The sequence below is a fragment of the Oncorhynchus clarkii genome, unplaced genomic scaffold, assembly GCF_045791955.1.
Source record: "Oncorhynchus clarkii lewisi isolate Uvic-CL-2024 unplaced genomic scaffold, UVic_Ocla_1.0 unplaced_contig_1074_pilon_pilon, whole genome shotgun sequence".
Classification (NCBI taxonomy): Eukaryota; Metazoa; Chordata; class Actinopteri; order Salmoniformes; family Salmonidae; genus Oncorhynchus; species Oncorhynchus clarkii.
The window spans coordinates 514,675-523,903 of NW_027257946.1; positions in this window are offsets into that span (position 1 = coordinate 514,675).

Here is a 9,229-nt window from a genome sequence, read left to right on the forward strand (position 1 = left end):
CAACTGCACATGGGGACAAAGATCATACTTTTTGGAGAAATGTCCTCTGGTCTGATGAAAAAAAAGTAGAACTGTTTGGCCATAATGACCATCGTTATGTTTGGAGGGAAAATGGGGAGGCTTGCAAGCCAAAGAACACCATCCCAACTGTGAAGCACGGGGGGTGGCAGCATCATGTTGTGGGGGTGCTTTGCTGCAGGAGGGACTGGTGCACTTCACAAAATGGATGGCAATCTGCTGGAAGGAAAATTATGTGGATATATTGAAGCAACATCTCAAGACATCAGTCAGGAAGTTAAAGCTTGGTCGTAAATGGGTCTTTCAAATGGACAATGGCCCCAAGCACACTTCCAAAGTTGTGGTAATATGGCTTAAGGACAACGAAGTCAAGGTATTGGAGTGGCCATCACAAAGCCCTGACCTCAATCCTATAGAAATGTTTTGGGCAGAACTGAAAAAGCGTGTACGAGCAAGGAGGCCTACAAACCTGACTCAGTTACACCAGCTCTGCCAGGAGGAATGGGCCAACATTCACCCAACTTATTGTGGGAAGCTTGTGGAAGGCTACCTGAAACGTTTGACCCAAGTTAAACAATTTAAAGGCAATGCTACCAAATACTAATTGAGTGTACGTAAATTTCTGACCCACTGGGAATGTGATGAAAGAAATAAAAGCTGAAATAAATCATTCTCTCTACTATTATTCTGACATTTCACATTCTTAAAATAAAGTGGTGATCCTAACTGACCTAAGACAGGGAATGTCTACTATGATTAAATGTCAGGAATTGTGAAAAACTGAGATTAAATATATTTGGCTAAGGTGTATGTAAACTTACAACTTCAACTGAATAGTGTACGTTTAAAAAAAAAGTAGGGGCGTGGATCAGAAAACCAGTGGCCTTTTATTGTCCCCAACACAAGGTGCACCTGTGTAATGATCATGCATTGTTTAATCAGCTTCTTGATATGCCACACCTTTCAGGTGGATGGATTGTCTTGTCGATGCTCACTAACAATAATGTAAACACATTTGTGAATTACATTTGAGAGAAATGTGCTTTTGTTTATGTGGAACATTTCTGGGATCTTTCATTTCAGCTCATGAAACACGGGACCAACACTTCGCATGTTGCGTTGATATTGTTGTTCAGCGTACAGTATATGCCTCCTCTTGGTGATGTTATTCAGAAAAACAATGTCTCCTCAGGCAAAAACCTGAGGAGAATCCATCCAGAATTCTTTGATTTGGAGGTGACACCATTTAAAATGCCTCCTATCTATGGAGAAATCAATGGGCTTCCAGTAAATGTCAACAGTCTTTAGAAAGAGTTTCAGGCTTGTTTTTTTAAATGAGCTAGAATTTGTAGTTTTTCTAAGTGTCTCCCATTTTGGCTGTAGTGTTATGGCGCGCGTGGATGAGAGCGCACACTTCGTTATTTATCTCCGGTAATAAACATACTATTCTCCATCTTAAATTTGATCATTTATTTAAATATTAGGGTACCTGAGGATTAATTAGAAACGTTGTTTGACTGGACAAAGTTTATTAGTAAAGTTTGAGACTCATTTTGTATGAATTTTGAACGAGGGGAAACAGGTGGATTATAGAATGAAGCGCGCCACCTAAACTGACTTTTTTGGTTATAAAGGACTTTATCGAACAAAGGGACCATTTGTGATGTAGCTGGGACCCTTTGGATTGCAAATAGAGGAATATCTTTAAAGGTAAGTTATTTATTTCATCACTATTTCTGACTTTCGTGATGCCTCTGCTTGGTTAGAAAATGTTTTTAATGCTTTTGTATGTGGGGCGCTGTCCTCAAACAATCGCATGGCATGTTTTCACTGTAATGGCTACTGTAAATCGGACAGTGCAGTTAGATGAACAAGAATTTAAGCTTTCAGCCGACATAAGACTTATATGTACCTACATTTTTAAAATCCATAATATTTATCAGAATTTATTTGAATTACGCACCCTCCAGGTTCACCGGATGTTGTCCAACTAGCAGGTCACCGATGCTTTAATTAAACTGCTAGGGACCAGGGGATTGGTTTATATATATAAAAAAAGCACTTTGTTTCCTATAGGGAAAAACAGCTAATTACAAATGGAATCAAATGGAAAATGTAAATGAATGAATGAAACTGAGTAAATACCTGTGGTTACATTACAAAGGGGACTGTCAGCATAAATAATAGACCTCTGAGAGGGATCATTTAACCTGTGAACCACAAGGTTAATGCTGTAGGAGCTGGACGACCAACAGCATGGAAATGATTTATGTGGGAGAATCCATCTTCATCATCTGAGCCTCACCTTCATCTCCATCATTCTTAATTAAAGGAAGGTCAGTGTCTCCCCACTCATCCTTCCACCTCCTCCTCGTCCCTCCCCCACTTATTTACATAACAAATCACATACATGCACTAAGGGAGTTTGCTGACACAAACAGACTGAAACTACCAAACTACGCTCAGACAAAGACTGAACCTAATTACTGATCTACTACGGTCATACCAAGACTGAACCTAATTACTGATCTACTACGGTCATACCAAGACTGAACCTAATAACTGATCTACTACGGTCATACCAAGACTGAACCTAATTACTGATCTACTACAGTCATACCAAGACTGAACCTAATAACTGATCTACTATGGTCATACCAAGACTGAACCTAATTACTGAACGGTCATACCAAGACTGAACCTAATTACTGAACGGTCATACCAAGACTGAACCTAATTACTGAACGACTACGGTCATACCAAGACTGAACCTAATTACTGATCTACTACGGTCATACCAAGACTGAACCTAATTACTGAACAGTCATACCAAGACTGAACCAAATTATTGATCTACTACGGTCATACCAAGACTGAACCTAATTACTGATCTACTACGGTCACACCAAGACTGAACCTAATTACTGAACAGTCATACCAAGACTGAACCTAATTACTGATCTACTATGGTCATACCAAGACTGAACCTAATAACTGATCTACTATGGTCATACCAAGACTGAACCTAATAACTGATCTACTATGGTCACACCAAGACTGAACCAAATTACTGATCTACTATGGTCATACCAAGACTGAACCTAATAACTGATCTACTATGGTCACACCAAGACTGAACCTAATTACTGATCTACTATGGTCATACCAAGACTGAACCTAATAACTGATCTACTATGGTCATACCAAGACTGAACCTAATAACTGATCTACTATGGTCATACCAAGACTGAACCAAATTACTGATCTACTATGGTGATACCAAGACTGAACCTAATTACTGATCTACTACGGTCATACCAAGACTGAACCAAATTACTGATCTACTATGGTGATACCAAGACTGAACCTAATTACTGATCTACTATGGTCATACCAAGACTGAACCAAATTACTGATCTACTATGGTGATACCAAGACTGAACCTAATTACTGATCTACTATGGTCATACCAAGACTGAACCAAATTACTGATCTACTATGGTGATACCAAGACTGAACCTAATTACTGATCTACTACGGTCATACCAAGACTGAACCAAATTACTGATCTACTATGGTGATACCAAGACTGAACCTAATTACTGAAGTCTTCACGGTTAATATAATAACCTTTGTTTAATGTACCTGCAGTGTTTTGTGTTTAAACCATGCAAAATGTTGTTAAACGGGGACCGGCATTCTAATATACTCATATCTATTCTGCATCACTTCCCAATACAAATCCAGATAACACACGTATCTGTGTTGTGTTGTCAGAAGGTACCATGTACCTCTGTCCCTCTGGTCTGAGTCATCAGCCACTTGATGTGATTCAACCAGTCCTTAGTTGTCAAAAAGCAGAACAGCTCAATAGCATCTATATGCACTGAGCACTCTGGACAATGAGACCACACAGGCTGTTGCTTTGGCAATGAATTTCAATTTCACTAATTGTCTAGAAGTCATTATTAAGTGAATCTCTCAGAGGAGAGAACAAGTCCCAGGGAGAAGGAGATAAAGGAGAGCACGACGGGGAGCCGGATTCTGACTGACAATATCCTGCAAGACTCTGAATACATTAACTACTGTTGTTGTGCATGTTGTTGTCTTATCTCTCTTATCATTAACTACTGTTGTCTTATCTCTCATATCATTAAATACTGTTGTCTTATCTCTCTTATCATTAACTACTGTTGTCTTATCTCTCGTATCATTAACTACTGTTGTCTTATCTCTCTTATCATTAACTACTGTTGTCTTATCTCTCTTATCATTAACTACTGTTGTCTTATCTCTCTTATCATTAACTACTGTTGTCTTATCTCTCATATCATTATGTTATTATTATGTTATTATGTTATTAAGTCACTGTGTCTGTATCTCCTCCTGAAGGATCTGTTATTATGTCACTGTGTCTGTATCTCCTGAAGGATCTGTTATTATGTCACTGTGTCTGTATCCTTAAGGATCTGTTATTATGTCACTGTGTCTGTATCTCCTGAAGGATCTGTTATTATGTCACTGTGTCTGTATCTCCTCCTGAAGGATCTATTATTATGTCACTGTGTCTGTATCTTCTGAGGGATCTGTTATTATGTCACTGTGTCTGTATCTTTAAGGATCTGTTATTATGTCACTGTGTCTGTATCTCCTGAAGGATCTGTTATTATGTCACTGTGTCTGTATCTCCTCCTGAAGGATCTGTTATTATGTCACTGTGTCTGTATCTCCTCCTGAAGGATCTGTTATTATGTCACTGTGTCTGTATCTCCTGAAGGATCTGTTATTATGTCACCGTGTCTGTATCTCCTGAAGGATCTGTTATTATGTCACTGTGTCTGTATCTCCTGAAGGATCTGTTATTATGTCACTGTGTCTGTATCTCCTGAAGGATCTGTTATTATGTCACTGTGTCTGTATCTCCTGAAGGATCTGTTATTATGTCACTGTGTCTGTATCTCCTGAAGGATCTGTTATTATGTCACTGTGTCTGTATCTCCTCCTGAAGGATCTGTTATTATGTCACCGTGTCTGTATCTCCTGAAGGATCTGTTATTATGTCACTGTGTCTGTATCTCCTGAAGGATCTGTTATTATGTCACTGTGTCTGTATCTCCTCCTGAAGGGTCTGTTATTATGTCACTGTGTCTGTATCTCCTGAAGGATCTGTTATTATGTCACTGTGTCTGTATCTCCTGAAGGATCTGTTATTATGTCACTGTGTCTGTATCTCCTCCTGAAGGATCTGTTATTATGTCACTGTGTCTGTATCTCCTGAAGGATCTGTTATTATGTCACTGTGTCTGTATCTCCTGAAGGATCTGTTATTATGTCACTGTGTCTGTATCTCCTCCTGAAGGATCTGTTATTATGTCACTGTGTCTGTATCTCCTCCTGAAGGATCTGTTATTATGTCACTGTGTCTGTATCTCCTCCTGAAGGATCTGTTATTATGTCACTGTGTCTGTATCTCCTGAAGGATCTGTTATTATGTCACTGTGTCTGTATCTCCTGAAGGATCTGTTATTATGTCACTGTGTCTGTATCTCCTCCTGAAGGATCTGTTATTATGTCACTGTGTCTGTATCTCCTGAAGGATCTGTTATTATGTCACTGTGTCTGTATCTCCTCCTGAAGGATCTGTTATTATGTCACTGTCTGTATCTCCTGAAGGATCTGTTATTATGTCACTGTGTCTGTATCTCCTCCTGAAGGATCTGTTATTATGTCACTGTGTCTGTATCTCCTCCTGAAGGATCTGTTATTATGTCACTGTGTCTGTATCTCCTGAAGGATCTGTTATTATGTCACTGTGTCTGTATCTCCTCCTGAAGGATCTGTTATTATGTCACTGTGTCTGTATCTCCTCCTGAGACTATTTAACTATTGCAAATAGTCAGGGTTACCATTTGATTAGCTGTTCCGGAGTCTCATGGCTTGGGGGTAGAAGTACTGGATGGCAGGCAGCTTAGCCCCAGTGATGTACTGGGCCGTACGCACTACCCTCTGAAGTGCCTTGCGCTCAGAGGCCGAGCAGTTGCCGTACCAGGCAGGGATGCAACCAGTCAGGATGATTTCGACGGTGCAGCTGTTGAACTTTTTGGGGATCTGATTACCCATGCCAAATCTTTCCAGTCTCCTGAGGGGGAATAGTCTTTGTCGTGCCCTCTTCACGACTGTCTTGGTGTGTTCGGACCATGATGGGTCGTTGGCGATGTGGACACCAAGGAACTTGAAGCTCTCAACCTGCTCCACTACAGCCCCGTCGATGAGAATGGGGGCGTGCTCGTTCCTCCTATTCCTGCAGTCCACAATCATCTCCTTTGTCTTGATCACGTTGAGGTAGAGGTCTGTTCTCCTGTTACCACAGCGCCAGACCTCTGACCTCCTCCCTCCCCTTTTCATATGACTGGTATAAACAAACACAGAACACTAGGAAAAGCCTGCTAACCTCATATGGCTGGTATAAACACACAGAACACTAGGGAAAGCCTGCTAACCTCATATGGCTGGTATAAACACACAGAACACTAGGGAAAGCCTGCTAACCTCATATGGCTGGTGTAAACACACAGAACACTAGGGAAAGCCTGCTAACCTCATATGGCTGGTGTAAACACACAGCACAGTAGGGAAACCCAGCTAACCTCAAATGGCTGGTATAAACACACAGAACACTAGGGAAAGCCTAGCTGCTAACTTCAAATGCCTGGTATAAACACACAGAACACTAGGGAAAGCCTAGCTGCTAACCTCATATGGCTGGTATAAACACACAGAACACTAGGGAAAGACTAGCTGCTAACCTCATATGGCTGGTATAAACACACAGAACACTAGGGAAAGACTAGCTGCTAACCTTATATGGCTGGTATAAACACACAGAACACTAGGACAGCACTGCCCTCACATGGAGAAACAGAGGTACTGCAGAAAGATTCCCTCCAGGACAAAGCTGTGATTAACTGCCAACCAGGAGCATACAGCAAATACAGTCATCTCCCCACTGTATTGATAACTGTGAAATCCCCCTGTATATAGACACAGAGGGTGAAATACTGTCAGTAATAGATTTAATGGGTTTAAGAGGGTTGAAGAGTAGCCATTACAGAAGAGACATAGACTGAGACTGAGACAGGTTAGAGACTGAGACAGGGCTGAGAAAGGGTAGAGACTGAGACAGGGTAGAGACTGAGACTGAGACAGGGTAGAGACTGAGACAGGGCTGAGACAGGGTAGAGACTGAGACAGGGTAGAGACTGAGACAGGGTAGAGACTGAGACAGGGCAGAGACTGAGACAGGGCAGAGACTGAGACAGGGCAGAGACTGAGAGGGGGTAGAGACTGAGACAGGGCTGAGACTGAGACAGGGTAGAGACTGAGACAGGGCTGAGACTGAGACAGGGTAGAGACTGAGACAGGGCTGAGACTGAGGCAGGCCTGAGACTGAGGCAGAGCTGAGACTGTGGCAGGGCTCAGAGTGAGGCAGGGCTGAGACTAAGAAAGGGCTGAGACTGAGGCAGGGCTGAGACAGGGCTGGAACTGAGACAGGGTAGAGACTGAGACAGGACTGAGACAGGGCTGAGACTGAGACAGGGTAGAGACTGAGACAAGGCTGAGACGGGGTAGAGACTGAGACAGGGTAGAGACTGAGACAGGGCCGAGACTGAGACAGGGCTGAGGCAGGGCAGAGACTGAGACAGGGCAGAGACTGAGACAGGGTAGAGACTGAGACTGAGACAGGGTAGAGACTGAGACAGGGCTGAGGCAGGGCAGAGACTGAGACAGGGCAGAGACTGAGACAGGGCAGAGACTGAGTCAGGCAAGAGACTGAGGCAGGCCTGAGACTGAGGCAGAGCTGAGACTGTGGCAGGGCTCAGAGTGAGGCAGGGCTGAGACTAAGACAGGGCTGAGACTGAGACAGGGCTGAGACAGGGCTGGAACTGAGACAGGGTAGAGACTGAGACAGGACTGAGGCAAGGCTGCGACTGAGGTAGGGCCTGAGACTGAGGCAGGGCTGAGGCCGAGGCAGGACTGAGACTGAGGCAGGACTGAGACCGAGCCAGGACTGAGACCGAGCCAGGACTGAGACTGAGCCAGGACTGAGACTGAGACAGGGTAGAGACTGAGACTGAGGCAGGGCTGAGACAGGGCTGAGACAGAGACAGGGCTGAGACTGAGAAAGGGCTGAGACAGAGACAGGGCTGAGACTGAGACAGGGCAGAGACTGAGACAGGGCTGAGACTGAGACAGGGTAGAGACTGAGACAGGGCTGAGACTGAGACAGGGTAGTGACTGAGACAGGGCTGAGACTGAGACAGGGCTGAGACAGGGCTGAGACTGAGACAGGGTAGAGACTGAGACAGGGCTGAGATGGGGACAGGACTGAGACAGGGCAGAGACTGAGACAGGGCAGAGACTGAGGAAGAGCTGAGACTGTGGCAGGGCTCAGAGTGAGGCAGGGCTGAGACTAAGACAGGGCTGAGACTGAGACAGGGCTGAGACAGGGCTGGAACTGAGACAGGGTAGAGACTGAGACAGGACTTAGGCAGGGCTGCGACTGAGGCAGGGCCTGAGACTGAGGCAGGGCTGAGACCGAGGCAGGGCTGAGACTGAGGCATGGCTGAGACTAAGACAGGACTGAGACTGAGACTGAGGCAGGGATGAGACTGAGGCAGGGCTGAGACTGAGAGGGGGCTGAGACTGAGGCAGACCTGAGACTGAGAGGGGCTGAGACTGAGGCAAGACTGTTTGGGCTGAGAGGGGGCTGAGACTGAGGCAGGGCTGAGACTGAGAGGGGGCTGAGACTGAGGCAGGGCTGTGTGGGCTGAGAGGAGGACTGAGGCAGGGCTGTGTGGGATGAGAGGGTGCTGAGGCAGGGCTGTGTAGAATGAGAGGGGGGCTGAGGCAGGGCTGTGTTGGCTGAGAGGGGGACTGAGGCAGGGGTTAGAGGGGACTGAGGCAGGGATGTTTGGGCTGAGAGGGGCTGAGGCAGGGCTGTGTGGGATGAGAGGGGGCTGAGGCAGGGCTGAGACTGAGAGGGGGCTGAGACTGAGGCAGACCTGAGACTGAGAGGGGCTGAGACTGAGGCAAGACTGTTTGGGCTGAGAGGGGGCTGAGACTGAGGCAGGGCTGAGACTGAGAGGGGGCTGAGACTGAGGCAGGGCTGTGTGGGCTGAGAGGGGGACTGATGCAGGGCTGTGTGGGATGA